Source organism: Pan troglodytes, chromosome 17 (genome assembly GCF_028858775.2).
Source record: "Pan troglodytes isolate AG18354 chromosome 17, NHGRI_mPanTro3-v2.0_pri, whole genome shotgun sequence".
Taxonomy (NCBI): domain Eukaryota; kingdom Metazoa; phylum Chordata; class Mammalia; order Primates; family Hominidae; genus Pan; species Pan troglodytes.
This window is the reverse complement of record NC_072415.2, coordinates 2,568,578-2,588,792: the sequence shown is the minus strand read 5'-3', so window position 1 is coordinate 2,588,792 and position 20,215 is coordinate 2,568,578. Positions and strand designations below refer to the sequence as shown.

Genomic DNA, 20,215 nt, shown 5'->3' with positions numbered 1-20,215 from the left:
CCGCCAATTGTAAAGATGTTGACTCATATATAGGCTTAGGGCCACAGGTTTGATCATGGGTCCATACCAGCATGAAAATCTCTGAAAGAATTGAGACTGTCATGCATACCACATAAAGCCCTCAGGTGCAACACAGAAAGTCCTAATAGGGCTCAGCACACAGTAATATAATGACATTGGGATGCACACCCAGCCAACATTAAAGATTGTCGTTCTTTCACATGATCATAGTTCACTTTTGAGGCTCTGAATCCCATACCCAAAGGCAGATTGAAAAGTTGAAAAATTGACTCTCATATTTGAGAGTCACAGATGTGTTGATGACTCTCAGATCATGAGTCAGCACACCTAGGAAGCTGTGATTTCAATTAGGGGACAAAGTACGCAAGAGAAAATGGGGCTGCCATGCACAAATTTAGTCCACTGTTGAGATAGTGACTTGTGTACTTAGATCAAACATACAGAAGGTGTTCACTCTCATGCGTAAAACCAGAATATGTGCGGGATTCATCCCATATCTGGACTTTCCTGCAGGTGTCATTGTGACAAGCATACACATTTGTCCAGCACCTGAGTGATTAGACTCTTCTGTTTAAGCCCAGCTCACAAATAAAATTGGGACATATCATTAGACCTAGAACATAGGTGATGTGGCTCTATTCTCTTGCCTTCGTGCTGCCCACAGGGAGCATTGTAACGTATCACCGAACTTAACACCTAGGAGATTAGAGGCTCCTGCCTGAACTCTGTCCACAGTGAGCCTTGTAGCATATTTCTGCTTCCAACACCAGATGATGTGACTCTCCTTTCTGCCTGCACCTTGCCCACAGGAAAGATTCTGACATATCACTGGGCCCAGTAATCAGTAATCAGGTGATGTTTCTCTCCTGCTATGGCCTTGCCCTCAGGGAGTGTGGTGACTTATCACTGAGCTCAATATTCAGGTGATTTGACTCTGCTGCTTGTACTCTGATTTCAGGAGGGGATTGTAACATATCCCCTGTGAGCACACAAGTGATGGGACTCCCCTCCTAGCCTCTGACCTCAGAAAACATTGTTACATATCCCTGGCCCAGCCTTAGGTATGTGACCCTCCTACCTGTTCCCTGCCATCAGGGAAGATATTGACAGATCTCAGGCCAAGCATCCTGGTGACGTGACTCTCCTGCTCACTCCCTACCCACAGGACAGATTGAAACATATATCTTGGCCAGCTCACAGGTGTAATAATGACTCTCATACCTCAAATCTGCCACTAAGAGAAATGCTGTTTTTCATAGGGAGGCTTTGGAAAACTGGTAGGTCTTAAGTCTTCCTTTTGTATGAAGGTCTTAGAGGAATACAACTCTCTCATATTATATAAAGCTCTTAAATGGTAGAGTGTTATCACAGGGATATGTTGCATAACCTATGGGAGGGGCCCAGTTATATATCACAATTAGCCCAGAGTGCAGGGCACAGGCATGAGAAGAGAGTCTCACCACATATGTGCTGGCCTAAGTGATACATCATCATCCCCACTGTGGACAGGTCGCAGTAAGAACAGAACAGTCACATCATTCTAATAATGGTCTCAGAGATACATCACAATGACTCCCCTGGGCAGAAACAAGGGATAAGATTCACATCACCTGTGGGCTAGGCCCAGAGATGTCACTCTTACTTCTGTGGGCATGTCTCAGGCTGGAGAGGAGAATCACATTACCTAAGCACTGGATCAAGAAATACTTCACAATCTTTCTCATGGGCAAAGCCCAGGTAAGAGAATAGAGCCATATCAAATAGTTCATGGGCTCAGAGATATGTCACAATGCTCCCTGTGGGCAGGGTTCAGGTAGGACAATCACATTACCTTGGTGCTTCTTCAGCAATATATCCCAAAGCCTTCTGATGGCAGAGCCAAGACAAAAGAGTAAAATCATTTTGGTGTTTTACAAATCGATATGTCACAATCTACCCTGAGGGCAGAACCTGAAAAAAGGGAAGAGTCACATTAGCTAAATGCTGCACTGGGTGATAAGTCACAATTCACCCTGTAGGCAGACACTAGGCAGAAGATAGAGTCACATCATCTAGTGGCTGGTGCAGAGATATGCCACCATGCCCTCTCTAGGCAGAGTTCAGACAGGAGAGTTATGTCACCTGTGTTTTGGACCCAGAAATATGTCACAAAAGCCCATGGACAGAGCACAGGAAAGACAGTCACATAACCTGAATATCAGGTTCAGTGGTATGTCCCAATGCCTCCTGTGAGCATTCCAAGGCAGGAGAGGAGACTCAGATTACCTGTGTACAAGACCCAGTGATATGTCACATGGAGGAGTACCACTGTCATGCATATTGTGTAAACTATGGTAGACAAATTGTCACCACAGGGCTCACCACACTGGTGAGATTATGCTTTTCAGATGCACACCCCACCAATATTCAGGATGGTCTCTATCACACGTGGAGAGAGCCCACTCTTGAGGTCCTGAATTACACATGCAGACACAGTCCACAATTGGGATTGTGACTTTCATATGTGAACATCCAGCCACAGGTGGGATGGTGACTCATTTTTAAACACAGCTCATAGGCAGTTAAGAACTCTTATTTGGACCCATCCAATTAGAAAGATGTTGACTGTCATACCAGGGCTTAAAGCTAAAGGTACAAGGAGGGTTCCGCTTAAGGAGGTGCCTGCTTAAGGTTTCAGAGAGGATTTTTACATTCATGCATACTTTATAAAGACTTCATGTGGTGAAGAGAGTGTCCTGACAGGGCCTAGAACAAAAACAGATTGTGACACTCATATCTACTATGAGCCAAGAGTAAAAATTGTCATCTTTTCACATGAACACAGCCCACTGTTGAGGTTCCAAATCTCACACCTGGAGGCAGTTGAGAGATGAACAATTGACTCTCATAAGTAGATGCGATCCATGTTTGAGTCAGTGACTCTAAAACCAACATTCAGCAAACACGTGAGGCTGTGACTCCATTAAGGGGCCACGGTCCTCGGGAAAGACTGAAGCTGCCATGCACAGATCCAGTGCACCAATGAGGCTGTGATTTGTACACTTAGACCCAACAAACAGAATGTGTTTGCTCTCACACCTAGATATGGGACACGTGCAGGATTGTCAGTCTCAACCCTGGACTTTCCTGGAGGTGTAACTGTGAAATATATCTCGGCCCAGCTCGTGAGTGACTTGACTCTTCTGCGTAGCCCAGCCCATGATAAAATTCTGACATTATTGAACCCAGCACCTATGACCCTCCTCTTCTGCCTGGGTCTTGTCAAAAAGAGAGATTGTGACAAATCACTGGGACAAGCACCCACATGATGTGACTCTCCTCTTTTGCCTGGGCCCTGCATATTTTGTATATTGTAACATACTGCTGGGCATAATACCTAGGGAATTGATGGCTACTGCCTGAGCCCTGTTCACAGGGGGCTTTGTGACATCTCTCTGCATTCACCACCTAGAAAAAGTGTGTGCACCCTGCCTACGAAGAAGATTGTAGCAGATCACTTGTCCTAGCAACCAAGTGATGTGAGTCTCCTGTCCTGCCTTGGTGCTGCCCACAGGGGACATTATAACATATACTTGGTGCTGCACCCATGTGTTGTAATTTTTCTGCCAGGAGTCTACCAAATAAGCTATATTGCTGGGTCCAACACCCAGGTTATGCAGCTCTCCTTTCTGTGCTCTGCCTACAGGGGACATTGTGACTTATCTCTGTACCCATCACTCAGGTGATGTGACTTGCTTCTGCTGACTGATTCCTGTTCAAGTGGAGATTGTGACATATCAATGGGGGCACCATCTAGCTGATGTAACTATTCTTTTCTGCCTAGGTTCTTCCTGCAGTGGAAATTGTGATGTATCACTGGGCTTAACACCAAAGTGACATTAATTTTTTTGCCTTGGTTCTTCCCTCAGAAGACATTGTAATATATTGCTGGGCTCAGCACCAAAACGATGTGGATTTCCTGTCTGGACCCTGCATACAGGAGTCCCTGTGACATATCTCTTGACTCATCAACTATTTGATGTGACTCTTCTCTGTTCCCTGAGCTTTGCCTATAGGAAAGCATCAGCCTGGGCTCCAGAGTCAGCCACCCACCCCTGCACAGACAAGGAGAGGTCTCATTAAGCTTCAGCACAGTCTGGGACCATAGCTTTTTTTGTAACGATTTGTTCGGCATGAGGCCCACTCACAAGGGCCCTTCGTGACTGGACTCAAGGAAAACGAAAAGGCCAACTTGTTTTTGCGATTTTCTGTTGTTTTTCAATAACTATTTCTCAGAAACAGTGCTGGATGAATTCCACAAGGGGTTCACACAACCTGTTCCAGGACTTAGTGACCATTGTTTCTGTCCATGTTCATTGAGTTCAAATTTAATATTTAACTTTTCCTCCTCATTCAGCCTCAATTTGACACTGAATCATAGGAAAATATTTTTACAGTTATACGGGGAAGGCACAACTGGTATAGATTACAGATAGAGCAGAGGAGAATTAAAAGCACAATTAATAGAAACCACACCCACCATGGCCAACGCCAATGCCAGTTTGACAGCCAGTCCACGTTGGGGTCCTGATGGTTAGATTCTAACTGTTTTACTTGTCCTTGCATGTCTTCGGCAAGGAGAGTAATACTGTGAGAACTGTCAGGGATACACACAACATTCAGAATGCAGCAAGACTCAAACCCCTCCTTGGGCTGCGGTAAACATACCTAATGCCATTCGATTTTGCAACACAAGTACACAGCTGAAAAAGTTCTTCTGATAACAACAGAAGTCCAGTGCTACTATCTTAGGAGCTTTTTCTATATGTAGACTTAATATTTTAATTTGTTGCTGAAGCAGGATTGTACAAGGGGCAAGGGAAAATACTGTGATAGGTTTCCACCACCAGGGAGTCTGGCACGTTCATAACCAGCTACCTTTGTAAGCATCTAGATTATTGGGGAAGGGAATATTATCCCGGATGGTGAATGGAATTAATGGCACCCCCAAGTGAATCTCCCCATCCAATAAGGGGGCAGGTAGGCCACCCATAGGGTCTGCATACCCAGAGGGCCCCCCAGGGGACAGCAATGGTTAAACTACAATTATAGTGTATTAAGATGTTATTAAAGTAGCAAAGGAAGTCCAGGTTGGATTGCAAGTGTTGTTGTTTTGGCCCCATTTGTAGTGACAGAGCCATTCAGAAATATTGGCAAGGACAACTCTCCAAGGCAGTCCATTTCCTGTGGCCTCTGGCAATTTGATGCATAGCCAGCATTGACTGCGGTTGGCTTCTGTTGCAGTGGTTGCTGCCCAGTTGATGAATTCACTCTCCACCTCAGACATGATGACCCAGGTACTGATTACTAGTAGACAGGTTATTCTCTGTAACAACAAAACTGAAGGGGAACATGATATTGTTTTTCATTTTTAGGAAATTGTACTACCCTTTTATTTTCTGCTCCCATAGCTACAAGGTCACCAGCCTTAGGGGCGGGATCTGATGGAGGCTGTATCCATATTTTCGCTTCAGGATTTAAGCTACCTATACCAGTGGATCTTAATTTCCCAGTTCTGTACGTAGCCTCTGTTGGGGCAGAGATTTCCTCAGGGGTTAATTGTTAACAAGGTACCAGGTACCACTGACAATTGAGCAACCCAAATCTGCAGTCTTGTAACAAAAGAATGTGGAGTGGTATTGTGTAAAGTGAACTTTAACTCTTCCCGGTAATCATTATCAATTATACCACCATACATTATAATGTGTCTCATTGCCAGGCTTGAACGTGTTGTAATCCATTCACCCACATTCAAGTTTGCATTTATGCTGGAAATTTTGGCCTGTTGATCTACCTGCTGTTTAGTCTGTCAAGAGAATGCAGAGATGCATGAGAATCGATACGAAAAACAGCAATAATAGTAATGTGCCTCAGGATTCAGGTATCTTCCTAGTATTGTTTTCTCCAAACGTCTGTATTCATTATTCACCATTTGTTTCATTGCCATTCGGGCAACTAGGTAGTAAGACCATTTTCTGCTGACCAACAGTCGGTATACAAGCAACAAATCGCTCTGGCCTCCTCCTGAATAGTTCGGAGGATGGCTTCTAGTTCAGCCAGCTGGCTGCTCACACCCCTCCCTTCCTCAGAAACGCTTATGTTTTTAACAGGATTATAAGCCACGGCCTCCCAGCATCGGGTCCCATCAATGTATTTGGTGGAACCATCAGTAACCAAGCGTGTTTCTGATCCTCTGGGCTTAGTTCTTTAAAGGATTTGCCCCATTGGGCAGGGGAGGTTTCCTTCCCTATCTGCAGGACTTGCCCTGTGGTTTCCTGAGTTGGCAAGTTTTGCACATCTTCATGTAAAAATGATACCCCTTTTAGTTCTGGCTTATCCTGGTCTTGTATGTACCATTTCCATTTTATGATACTACATTCTTGAGTGTACCCTATCCAATGGGTTTTGAGGGAGCTCATGACCCAAGTCATAATAGGAATTTGGGGCATCATAAAAACATCATGATTAAAACAAAGGTGTTCTGCTTCCTGTAAAGCGCAGTAGCAGGCCAACAGCTGCTTCTCAAAGAGTATAAGCTTTGCCAGCCTCTGGCAGCTTCTGGGTCTAAAACTCCAAAGGTATCTTTTTCCCATCTTGCTTCTACCTAAGGCTCCAATTAGCATGTTGATGTAGGACAGTTACTTGCAGTTCTGTTGACTCATCCTATAAGGGCCATAGATCCAGGGCCAGTTGCTCCGCTTGTTTTGCTTGTTGAAAAGCCAGGCTGTCTTTCTCTCTCCAGTGATATTCATAGTGTTTTCTAGTGACTTCATGCAGAGGTTGTAATATGTTACCCAAGTGGGGAATATGATGTCTCCAGAATCCAAACAAGCCAATACAATTTTGGACCTCCTTTTCAGTGGTAGGGCTGCAAATTCTAGTATTTTAGCGTTAGCCTTTGGTAAAATGGACTGTTTCCCTGCAGTCCATAGGATGCCAAGGAACTTTACACTTTGTGCAGGCCATTGAATTTTATTAGAGTTAACTTCCCATCGTTGAGATAGGATTTGGGTTTTTACCCTCTTCAAGCCCTGAAAACTGACTAGGTATTCAGTTTTACCCTGACTGGGCCACTCGGACAGCTGTTTTTTCAGCAACAGGCTGATAGCTTTGAGCCTAATCAGTCAAGACAGGCCTGGCATGGTACCAGGGCCAGTCTGGAAGTCAGATTAAAATTTTCCTTTTCCAGCTTACATTTCTCTTGTAGCAACCAGTCCCTATATTGACACTTTAACTTATAAGCAGTAAGCAAGCATCATCAATGCTGGGAAATTCCCTCAGCATTCCAATTACCAACAGGGACTCCCTGCTGCACCTCACGCACAGCCAGTGATTCAAACAAACTTTATCCCACTTAAATGGCAATGCAGATATAATAAGCAAATATATAAGCAAGTTGCAATGGGACGGGGAGAAGGGAAAAGATATATATATATATTTACACTCACCAAACTATGGAGGATTCACCACCAGACTGTGAAGCAACAGCCTGGGCTCCAGATTGGCCACTCTTCCGTGCCCAGACGACGTGAGATCTCATGAAGCTTTGGCGCAGTCTGGAACCCCAGCTCTTTTTGTAATGAGTTATTTGGCATGAAGTCCGGTCAGGAAGGCTCTTCACAACGGGGCTCAAGGAACACAAAAAGGTCAACTTGTTTTTTTGATTGTCTATTGTTTTTCAATAACTAAGATATAGGAATAAATTGAAATAGAGATTTATCTGAAACAGCGCTGGATGAAGGCTTCAAGGGGCTCACACAACCTGTTCCGGGACTTGGTGACCATTGTTTGAGTCCATGTTCAATTGAGTTCAAATTTAATATTTACCTTTTACTTCACAAAGTGTCAAAAGTAATTCCTTCAAATGCAGGAAATTATGTAGCTACTCACAAACTAAACTTCTCAAACAAAAGTCATAAATTGAGTACAGAGATAAAAAATAAAATAAAATCTAACTACATCTGTCTACAGGGGATTCAATTTATTTATTTTTTTATTTATTTTAGAGACATGGTATTGCTTTGTTTCCCAGGCTGGTCTCAAACTTCTGGGCTCAAGTTAACCTCCAACCTCAATCTCCTAAAATGCTTGGATGACAGATATGAGCCATCTTACTATATAGTAACAAAAACAGACTAAAAGTGGCAAGATGCATCAAAACAATTTTATGCAAATCGTAATGAAATGAAGACAACGTCACAAGCACATTATGCAAAATACTTTTTAAATAACTGTCTTAGTTTATAAAATAAACTATAAGTTAAAACTGTCAAAGAAAACAAAGGACAAAATAATAAAAAAGTTTATTCACTGGAAACCTAGGAAAATTATATACATTTATATAATATACATTTATATAACTGTGTGTATTTATCTAATTATGTATACAGACACACATATATATGAACCTCACATGAAGATTTTAAAATAAATCAATAATATTTTGTCAGAACATAAACAAAAAACTGCAATATACTGAGAACAATATTTTAATACACCAGTTCTGTAATTAATAATAAAGCCAGAGAGAATGTTAAAAAGAAAACAGAGGACATGAAAATACTGTAAAACAGTTAGATGTAACAGATGCATAGAGATCACTCTACACAACAACAAAACTCACAGTCTTGTCAAAAGCTCATAAAACTTTGTCCTAAAAATAAATATAAGGAAAAAAAATTTTTAACAGAATTTTAAAAAATTGAATGTTACAGAAAACACTTCAAAAAATCAATCAACACAGGAGCCGGTTTTTTGAAAAGATTAACAAAATAGATAGACGGCTATTAAGACAAATAAAGAAGAAAAGAGAGAAGAATCAAAGAGACGCAATAAAAAACGACAAAGGGGATATCACCACCAAACCCACAGAAATACAAACTACCATCAGAGAATACTATAAACACCTCTACGGAAATAAACTGGAAAACCTAGAAGAAATTGATAAATTCCTGGAAACATCCACACCTCCAAGACTAAACGAGGAAGAAGTTGAATCTCTGAGTAGACCAGTAGCAGGTTCTGAAATTGAGGCAATAATTAATAGCTTACGAACCAAAAAAAGTCCAGGACCAGACGAATTCACAACTGAATTCTACCAGAGGTACAAAGAGGAGCTGCTACCATCCCTTCTGAAAATATTCGAAATCAATAGAAAAAGAGGGAATCTTCCTTAACTCATTTTATGAGGTCAGCATCATCCTGATACCAAAGCCTGGCAGAGACACAACAAAAAAACAATATCCCTGATGAACATCAATGCAAACATCCTCAATAAAATACTGACAAACCAAATCCAGCAGCACATCCAAAAGCTTATCCACCACGATCAATTCAGCTTCATCCCTGGGATGCAAGCCTGGTTCAACATATGCAAATCAATAAACATAATTCATCACATAAACAGAACCAATGACAAAAATCTCATGACTATCTCAATAGATGCAGAAAAGGCCTTCAACAAAACTCAACAGCCTTTCATGATAAAAACTCTAAATAAACTAGGTATTGATGGAACATATCTGAAAATAATAAGAGCTATTTATGACAAACCCACAGCCAATATCATGCAGAATGGGCAAAACCTGGAAGCATTCCCTTTGAAAACCAGCACAAGACAACGATGCCCTCTCTCACCACTCCCACTCAACATAGTATTGGAAGTTCTGGCCAGGGCCATCAGGCAAGAGAAACAAATAAAGGACATTCGATTAGGAAAAAGAGGAAGCCAAATTGTCTCTGTTTGCAGATGACATGATTGTATATTTAGAAAACCCCATTGTCTCAGCCCAAAATCTCCTTAAATCTGATAAGCAACTTCAGCAAAGTCTCAGGATACAAAATAATGTGCAAAAATCACAAGTATTTCCATACACCAATAACAGACGAACAGAGAGCCAAATTATGAGTGAACTCCCACTCAACAATTGCTACAAAGAGAATAAAATACCTAGGAATCCAACTTACAAGGGATGTGAAGGGCATTTTCAAGGAGAACTACAAACCACTGCTCCATGAAATAAAAGAGGACACAAACAAATGGAAGAACATTCCATGCTCCTGGAAAGGAAGAATCAATATCATGAAAATGACCATGCTGCCCAAGATAACTTACAGATTCAATGCTATCCCCATCAAGCTACCACTGACTTTCTTCACAGAATTGGAAAAAACTACTTTGAAGTTCACATGGAACCAAAAAACAGCCTGCATAGGCAAGAAAATCCTACGCAAAAAGAGAAAAGCTGGAGGTATCACACTACCTGACTTCAATCTATACTACAGGTCTACAGTAACCAAAACAGCACGGTACTGGTACCAAAACAGATATATAGATCAATGGAAAAAAACAGAGGCCTCAGAAATACCACCACACATCTACAACCATTGGATCTTGGACAAATGTGACAAAAACAAACAATGGGGAAAGGATTCCTTATTTAATAAATGTTGCTGGGAAAAATGGCGAGCCATATGCAGAAAACTGAAACTGGATTTCTTCCTTACACCCTATACATAAATTGACTCAAGATGGATTAAAGACTTAAATGTAAGACCCAAAACCATAAAAACCTAAGAGAAAACCTGGGCAATACCATTCAGGACATAGGCATGGGCAAAGACTTCATGACTAAAACACCAAAAACAATAGCAACAAAAGCCAAAATATACAAATGAAATCTAATTAAACTTAAAAGCTTCTACACAGCAAACGAAACTATCATTAGAGTGAACAGGCAACCTACAGACTGGGAGAAAATTTTTGGAATCTACCCATCTGACAAAGGACTCACATCCAGAATCTACAAATAATTTAAACAAATTTACAAGAAAAAAATGAGCAATCCCATCAAAAAGTGGGCAAAGGATATGAACAGACCCTTCTCAAAAGCAGACATTTATGTAACCAACAGACATGAAAAATTGCTCATCATCACTGGTCATCAGAGAAATGCAAATGAAAACCACAATGAGATACCATCTTACGCTAGTTAGAATGGGGATCATTAAAATGTCAGGAAACAACAGATGCTGGAGAGGACGTGGAAAAAAAATGCTTTTACACTGTGGGTTGGAGTGTAAATTAGTTCAAACACTGTGGAAGACAGTGTGGTAATTCCTCAAGTATCTACAACCAGAAATACCATTTGACCCAGCAATCCCATTACTGGGTATATATCCAAAGGATTATAAATCATGCTACTATAAAGACACATGCACACGTATGTTTATTGTGGCACTGTTCAGAATAGCAAAGTCTTGGAACCAACCCAAATATCCATCAATGATAGACTGGATTAAGAAATTGTGACACATATACACCATGGAATACTACGCAGCCTTAAAAGAGGATGAGTTCATGTCATTTGCAGGGAAATGGATGAAGCTGGAAACCATCATTCTCAGCAAACTATCACAAGGACAGAAAAACAAACACTGCATGTTTTCAGTCATAGGTAGGAGTTAAACAATGAGAACACGTGGACACAGGACAGGGAACATCAAACGCTAGTGCCTGTTTGGGGGTGGGGGGCTATGAAAGGGATAGCATTAGGAGAACACTTAATGTAAATGATGAGTTGATGGGTGCAGCAAATCAACATGACACATGTATACCTGTGTAACAAACCTGTACGTTCTGCACATGTATCCTAGAACTTAAAGTGTAATAAAAATTGAAGGTTACAGACCATAATTTCTGACCAAAATGGATTAAAACTAGAAATCAATAACCGAATAAAATTCATAAAATTCACAAATACATGATAATTAAACAATTTATTCTTCAACATGTTTTTGTTCAAGAGTTAAAAATTTAATATTTTGAACGTATCTATAATGCCCAAAGTGAGCTGCAGATTTAATACAATCCCTATGAAATTCTTAATATTATTTTTGACAGAAACAGAGAATGTGACTCCCCAAAGTATACGGAATTTCAGGGGACCACATAAAAAAAGTTGGAAGCATTACAATTCCTGATTTCAAGACATGTTAGAAATCTACAGTAATCAAAATCTTATATTACTGGCATAAAGACAGACAATTAGACTAATAAAAAAATCTTTGCCACTTCTGCAGACAGTGCCTGCATCATCCTGCAGACTGACAATGATCATTTTGCTGCTGATGACTTTAAAGTGTGAGACAGAGATGGCCATGTGCCAGTTTGTGGAGAGCGACATTACTGATAATACCAGTGTCACTGAGCCTCTGCTGGAGACAGAGATGGAGGCCCTCAAGGAAGAGCTGCTTTTCATGAAGAATCATGAGGAGGAAGTTGAAGGTCTATAATACCTGATTTCCAGCTCTTGGTTGACCATGGAGGTAGATGTCCCCAAGTCTCAGGACCTTGGCAAGATCATGACAGGCATCTGGGCCCAATATGACGAGATGGCTGAGAACAGCTGAGAGGAGCTGGACAAGTACTGGTCCCAGCAGACTGAGGAGAGCACCAGAGTAGTCACCATGCAGTCCGCTGAGATCGGAACTGCTGAGAGGATGCTCAGGGGGTTGAGATGTACAGTCCAGTCCTTGGATATCGAACTGGACTCAATGAGATATCTGAAAGTCAGTTTGGAGAACAGCCTGTGGGAGGTAGATGCAGATGGAGCAGCTCAACAGGATTCTGCTGCACCTGGAGTCAGAGCTGGCCCAAACCCAAAGAGAGGAACCAGGTCCAAGAGCATGAGGACCTGTGGAACATCAAGGTCGAGCTGGAGGCTGAGATTGCCACCTACTGCCGCCTGCTAGAAGACGGGGAGGACTTCAATCTCCCGGATGCTCTGGACAGTGGTAAATACCTGCAAGCTATTCAAAAGAAAAGCCCCCGCAGGATAGTGGACGGCAAAGTGGTGTCTGAGACCAACAAAACGGAGGTTTTCTTGTGCTAAGCCAGCAGAAGCAAGGTCCCTTTGGGGAGCAGGAGGCCAGTAAGAAGTTCAGAGGTCAAAAAAAATTACCTTCAAATCACAGAAGTGTTTCCTTCACACAAAAGTATTATAGATTCATGAATACATAGAAGTGGAAATCAAGACAATTTCCACAACTACTCATCCAGAGAGGATTAAAAAAAAATTGGCCACCAACTAATAAAACAAATACACGTCATAAATAAAGTATGAGTAATGTTTATACAGGCAAATGAACAGAGAATTATGTTGGCAATAGATATATGGTTGATTCATATTTGACTTATTTTCTACAGTCTTTGAAACTGTACACAGTTGAATATAGTCATACAAAATTATAATATACAGGCAGAATCTAAAAACACAATTAAATGATGTAAGGCAGCCTATCCTAACAAGGAAATACAAGAATATATAATATTAGAATATAAAATTAAATAAACATTAACCTGTGAAATACCGAATAAACAAAGCATACAATGGAAGAAGACTCTTTCTAGATAACTAGCATGTTCAACCATAACTGGGCACCCATAAAGAGCAGATTTTGAATTCTTAGCATATGGTTAGAGTAACAAAATTGCACAACAAATACATTATAATCTCCCATAAACAGCATTTAGAAGAAAATTTTAATAAAGATTTCAATGATATTAGAGACACTTTTTATTATGTTCTTAATATATTACTCCTTTTTTTCATACAAATGGAAAGGCTATAATTTATTTTTTTTTATTTTTTGAGACAGAGTCTAGCTCTGTCACCCAGGCTGGAATGTAGTGGTGAGACATCGGCTCACTGCAACCTCCGCCTCCTGGGTTCACTCCATTCTCCTGCCTCAGCCTCCCGAGTAGCTGGGACTACCGGGGCCCACCACCAGGCCTGGCTAATTTTTGTGTGTTTTTAGTAGAGACGGGATCTCACCATGTTAGCCAGGAAGGTCTTGATCTTCTGACCTCGTGATCCACCCGTCTCGGCCTCCCAAAGTGCTGGGATTACAGGCTTGAGCCACCGTGCCTGGCCGGGTATATTTTTTGTAGTTTTAGTACAGAAGGGATTTCACCATGCTGGCCAGGCTGGTCTTGAACTGCCGACCTCGTGATCTACCCATCTCAGCCTCTTAAAGTGCTGGGATTACGAGCATGAACCACAGCACTGGCCTATAATTTATTTTTTTAAAAGCAAAGAAAAGCCTTACATTTTTACATATGGGAGCAACATGAATATTGTAAAATATGCTGTGGAACACTACAATATAATAAGCAAATAGAAATAAATTATACTATCATTCAGATAAATATTGAGGAAAGTAAATGGAAACACTAATGATAAGTTTTTCTATGCAGTGAACTTAGACGCAAACTAAAACTTTTCTTAAAGTGATGTGCATACTATCTAATTCACTTTCTATATAACACATAAATTCAACTATGCTATTCTGAAACCCCTGAAGCTAAAATTATAGACTAATTTGACATACATAAAAACAGGACAGGGAAAACGTACAGATCACAGTCCCACTAAGCTTTATATAAGTTTAATTAATAACTGATTAAGAAATAATGTAACAATTAAGAATTTGTTCTATTCCTGGCAAGTTTCTAAGTTTTTCTATGGCATTAAAGTCTTTAAAAATTATTTGAAGTGAGTAGATACAATAAACTGTTCCACAGGTGAGACATTTGGCATAGACAGTTCACATTTCTAAGTTAGTTTCTACTAAGGGAAAGAAAACTTTTTGACCTACATTACCAGAGATGAAAAAAAGAATAAAGTGAAATAGAAGATTCAACTTTATCATATGTGCTGAGGTGCTTTGGGCTCTGATAAATTTTTTTCCGATTTTTTTGCAGGAACACATTTGAAATCATAGGACTGAAAATTACGAAGCAGAAACATTTCTCCTTGGAGTTTCTGAAATATGTGAACCAAACCCCAATGCCTGCACTTTTACTCTCAAAAACTTCTGACATGAGGCACAGATTTTTACAAAACAGCTTAACATAGAAGTCTCACAAAATGTGCAGATTTCCTCAGATCCCAAAAACAGTGGAAAAGCACTCAGACCACAAGGCCTTCACGGGAATAGCAGAAAGAAGAGGAAAACTTTGGCTGTCACTGTGAATGCCCTGGAATGTTAGTGGAGAGACAGGAGAAGCCTTAGAAGATTTAAGAGCATAATAAGCATAGGGTAGGACATTTCCATCTGTGGCAGCAAAAGAAGTAAATCTAGAATTTTCCAGAACCAATTTCTTTGAAGCAGAACTTCCAACACCACATTCTTAAGGTTTTCTCCTTGGCCTTTGCACCTCTCATCTTTGTTATTTGTTCATTCTTCCCTATTGGGGTGTTGCCTATTATTCTCTCTCTTTTTACATTCCAAAGATATTTCCTTTACTGTAGAACAGGGGCATCCACGGGAGACTACAGCCGTGAGTTCTTAGTTTCTCTTTCTGGTGGAGCCAGTAAGGCCCTTTCCTCATCCCCCTTTGCCGCTTATCACTAGAGACAGAACAGGAAAACCATTGCTGCAGGCTGCTAAAAACCTAAAACAAAACAGAGCCATAACAAAAACAAAACAAGGTGGCTTGAAAAAGCTTGCTGTACAAGGCAACCAGGTCTGGCTTATATTCACCACATCCCTTCTTCTTTCCCAGAACAACAATTGGGCTCAAGAGAAAACGTCTAACTTTTAGTATCTCCCTCAGTATAGAATGAGAACACTGGAACATATGTTCAAAGTTTGGCTTTGTGGGCTACGGCTGATGACTAGATTCTGTCTCCCCCAACACGGAATGCTAAAGGAAATGGCAGAGTAATGAGAATGACAACTTATGACTGCTGAGAAGAGAAGTTACATGCTTATCACAGCCTCAGAGAAACAAACACTGCAATCAACTGCGGAAGCAAAGGACTACAGTGTCTGGAAAACAATGGGAAAAATATCTTTACCTTAAAAATACACACACAAGCCCAGAGAAGACACATTGAAGACACTTAATGAAGTACCAGGATGTACAGCCTCACTGATTGTTGTACTATCTTGTAGTAAGAAAGTTTGTACATACTACATTACACAGTTGTTTTACAAATTTCTGAATCTCATCAAAAGATTGCAGGGTATACAGAAAAGGACGAAAACATGTGACAATTGAAGAAATAAAATAAACCTACAAATATTGACCTTTAAAAATCTTTGTTGACTTTTAAAGGTCAAAATTTGTAGGTTTATTCTTTGTTGTTGATGTTTTTGCATTATATAATTTTAAAAATCAAAATAATTATCAAAACTCCTTAATGATATGGACACTCCTCCGGTCCGCAGGGCTCCGGCAAGGAAGGAGCCTCGACACCATGCGGGACACCCAGGTGGACCCCCAACCCACGCCGGAGGCTCAGAGCAGGAGCAGGGACCTGGCTGCACCAGGCCGAAGCCGCCTCCACCCCCAGCGGTCGCGGACTCCAGGAGCTCCAGACCTGGGGTCGTGGTGAGATTCGTTGATTGACTGCGCGATGGTGGCTGAGTGGCAATCAAACGGATTTCATCACCTTAAATGGTTTTGAACCAATGAAGCTATATTCCCTTAAAAAGACGGACAGCCCATCGTGTGAACTTTAGAGTTTGTGAACAAATTTATATTGGGTTCATAGTGGCGTCATGCACGCAGACTCCTGCGAGTTCCCCTAAGTTCTTAGAGGACTGCTTTGCCTTTTGATCTGAGAGTTGCAAAGTTCCCTAAAGAATGGACCTGTGGATAAGCGCTAAGTCAAGAGACAGCGATTGGACAGAATTTGTGAAGGAATTCGCCGCCAGATCATGAAAGACACCCTAAGCCCCCGCTCAGTGGCAGCGTTCCTGGTCGGCCGTGACTGCACTGTGGACATGCCCATCCTGAAGGATCTGGCCACCATGGTCTTCTGTGATGCAGTCCACGCAGGAGATCCACGAGAAACTTCTAAACAGAGCCGTGGGCGCCATGATGTACCACACAATCACCTCACCAGGGAGGATCTGGCAAATTTCAAGTCCTTGAGAGTGATCGTGGGGGTGGGCAGTGGCTATGACAACGTGGACATCAAGGCTGCCAGTGAGCTCGGAATTGCTGTGTGAAACATCCCGTCCGCAGCCGTGGAAGAGACAGCCAATTCCACCAACTGCCACATTCTCAACGTGTACCGGAGGAACACATGGCTGTACCAGGCACTGTGGGAAGGCAAGCGGGTTCAGAGCATGGAGCAGATCTGCGAGGTGGCCTCGGGAGTGGCCCGCATTCGTGGGAAGACGCTGGACCTCATCGGCTAGGGTCGCACGCAGCAGGCTTTTGCAGTTCCAGCCACAGCCTTTGGATTCAGCATAATATTTTATTACCCCTACTTGCAGGATGGGATCGAGCAGTCCCTGGGCATGCAGAGGGTCTACACCCTGCAGGATTTGCTGTATCAGAGCGACTGCGTCTCCTTGCGCTGCAGTCTCAACGAACATAAGCATCACCTCATCAATGACTTTACCATAAAGCAGATGAGGCAGGGAGCATTCCTTGTGAACGCAGCCCGTGGTGGCCTGATGGATGAGAAAGCCTTAGCACAGGCCCTCAAGGAGGGCAGGATAGGAGGGCCAGTCCTCGACGTGAATGAGTCGCAGCCGTTTAGCTTTGCTCAGGGTCCGTTGAAAGATGCCCCCAATCTCATCTGCACTCCTCACACTGCCTGCTACAGCCAGCAGGTGTCACTGGAGATGAGGGAGACAGCTGCCACCAAGATCCGCCGAGCCATCACAGGTCGCATCCCAGGAAGCTTAAGAAACTGTGTGAACGAGGAATTCTTTGTCACATCTGTGCTTTGGTGGGAAATAGACCAGCAAGAAATTCATCCAGGCATCGTGGGCGTGGGTCCAGGAGGACTTCCTGCATCCATGGAAGGGATCTTCCCTGGAGACATCCTGGTGACTCACAAACTCCCGACAGTGGCACATCCTTCCCAAGCGCCCTCTCCCAACCAGCCCTCAAACACGGGGACAATCGAGAGTACGCCAACGAGAAATAACTGACAATGCCGGAAGGTAATCATTCAGATACACTTGGGAACAAGAGACAGTGAAAAATAGATAAACTAAGAGAAAAAGAATCTGACGCTCTTTTTAGCTGATTCTGTACGTACGCTCATTGGTATTGCGGTGTTAAAACTACAAGAGCTAGAAAACTGAAGATGTCGTCTGCTTACGGAAGCTCTGAAAGACTAGGGTGTGATTTATTAACCACCAACTTCCGTTATTGTGTGTTAAGTTTTTCATCTGTTCGTCAAATCACAAAGAATAAATACAACTTTTTCCTTTATCAGTCCCTTGGGCACAGCAGGTCCGGAACACCCTGCTCAGAATGTTGCATCAAGACTTCAAACATCAAAATAAAAACCATGAGGAGGAAATCCCCATCTTGTGACTTGAGTCCCTTCAGTCTACAGGGACTGTTTACAGCTTTTTGCTAATAGGAAGATCACATTACTAGAAAATGTGGAGTAAACTGTTTGCCTGTGGTTGACACCTGCACGCATAGGATTGAAGACAGTACCGGCTCCTGTACAGAGAAGCATCTCACATCTGAACTACATACTGAGAGGGCAAGTTGGTTCTAAGTTCAGTAAAAGCCTCCGATAATACAAAAAAAAAAAAAAGTATTAAGTTTCACAACCTGTTTGTAATCAAGTATATTTTCTCAGTTTCATATCCTCTGCTATTTTATCGAGTGGAAAGTCTTGCACTAAAAGCGTTCAAGAAAAATAATATTGCATTTTCTTATGTCACAGGAAACACTTTTAATGGTAACTTGTCAGATGGTCTATGAAAAACCCACTTTTTAAGACACTGATAAAGTCTTCTTTTCTTCACGTTGTGTTTTACACAAGAACAGTTCAGACGTATTCGATGTCACTGATTTTAACAAATTCTATTAGATTTGCATCAATTAGTTACATGTTCTATTCATAGTCTTTTGTGAATCATTGTCTTTTTGTTTAAAAAGATGGCCTATTTTGATCCTTTGATTAGGTACATTCCCGTTTTTGTAAGAAAAGAAAAATTTTTTAAATTGTCCCAAGCAGAAAAATAATGGCTATCGGAAGTACGTTTTGTTTTAGTGTAGTGCGAGTTACCGTTACTGTAGTTGTTTATTGTAAAGATGGACATTTAGCATTCAGTGCAGTTTTCAATAAAATGTAATTAGAAAAAACTGCTTAATGAACAAAAACAGAACATAGACAACAAAAGAATATTAGAAGAAGTGATACATAAAGAAAATGAGATATTGATAAATAGATTTTTAAAAACCAACAATTGTGAATCTGAAGAACATAATAGCTATATTAAAAATTTAATCAACAGTCACAAAAGCAGACTAATACAGGAGAAAAAATTACACAATTGACGACATTGTAGTTATAAATACTGAGTGATGAAAACAAATTATTTAAGCAGAATGAAGAAAAAAGTATGGGACGTATTGCACACCATCAAGTGGACCATTATATTTATGAAAGGAGTCTTACAAAAACAATATAGGAGAAAAGCAATAAAGAGGTTATTTTCAAAAAGTAGCTGAGAAATCCCCAAATGACAAGGTAATTAAACAAGAAGAAATACTTCCAAACAAAAACCTTCAACTGGAATAATATCACTTCAGAAATAAAAAAACTAAACCTTTCCAAAATAAATAAAAGTTGAGTGTGTTACTAACCACTAGAACAGTCCTAAAGGAAATGTAAAAGAGTCTATCACGTCCAAAAATGAAATGATGCTGCAGAGCATCATAACAGCACATGAAAATAGAAAGCTCTCTATTAAAGGTAAATATATAAACAGGTAAAGAAATCTCTACTGTCATAATCATGGTGCACAAAACTTTCAAAATATTGCCATGGGGTTTAAAACATGAAGCAAAAATCTGCATAAATTTGTGTTCATAGACCATAAGGAAAGATAATATGTGATATTAATAAAACAGTGGGGGTGTGAAGAGGTACAACTTTGCATTCAGTTGAAATATAGTTGTTATATACTGTCATAACTTTAAGATGATTTATGAAGTCTTTATTTCTCAGGATGATTACCAAAAAAACCTGTAGAATGTATGCAAAGGCAAATGAGAAAGAAATTCAATCACGTCACTACAAAATCAACAAACAGAAATAAAGCAGTAAGAGAAAAAATGATAAATAACACATCTACAAGAAACACAGAAGACAATTAAAAA

The 20,215-nt window shown here is 40.9% G+C and overlaps 1 pseudogene; it reads left to right on the top strand.

The window, feature by feature from the left end:
- The first annotated feature begins 14,769 nt into the window (after positions 1-14,769).
- On the top strand, positions 14,770-19,574 carry LOC100612963 (C-terminal-binding protein 2-like; annotated as a pseudogene).
- The last annotated feature ends 641 nt before the right edge of the window (positions 19,575-20,215 follow it).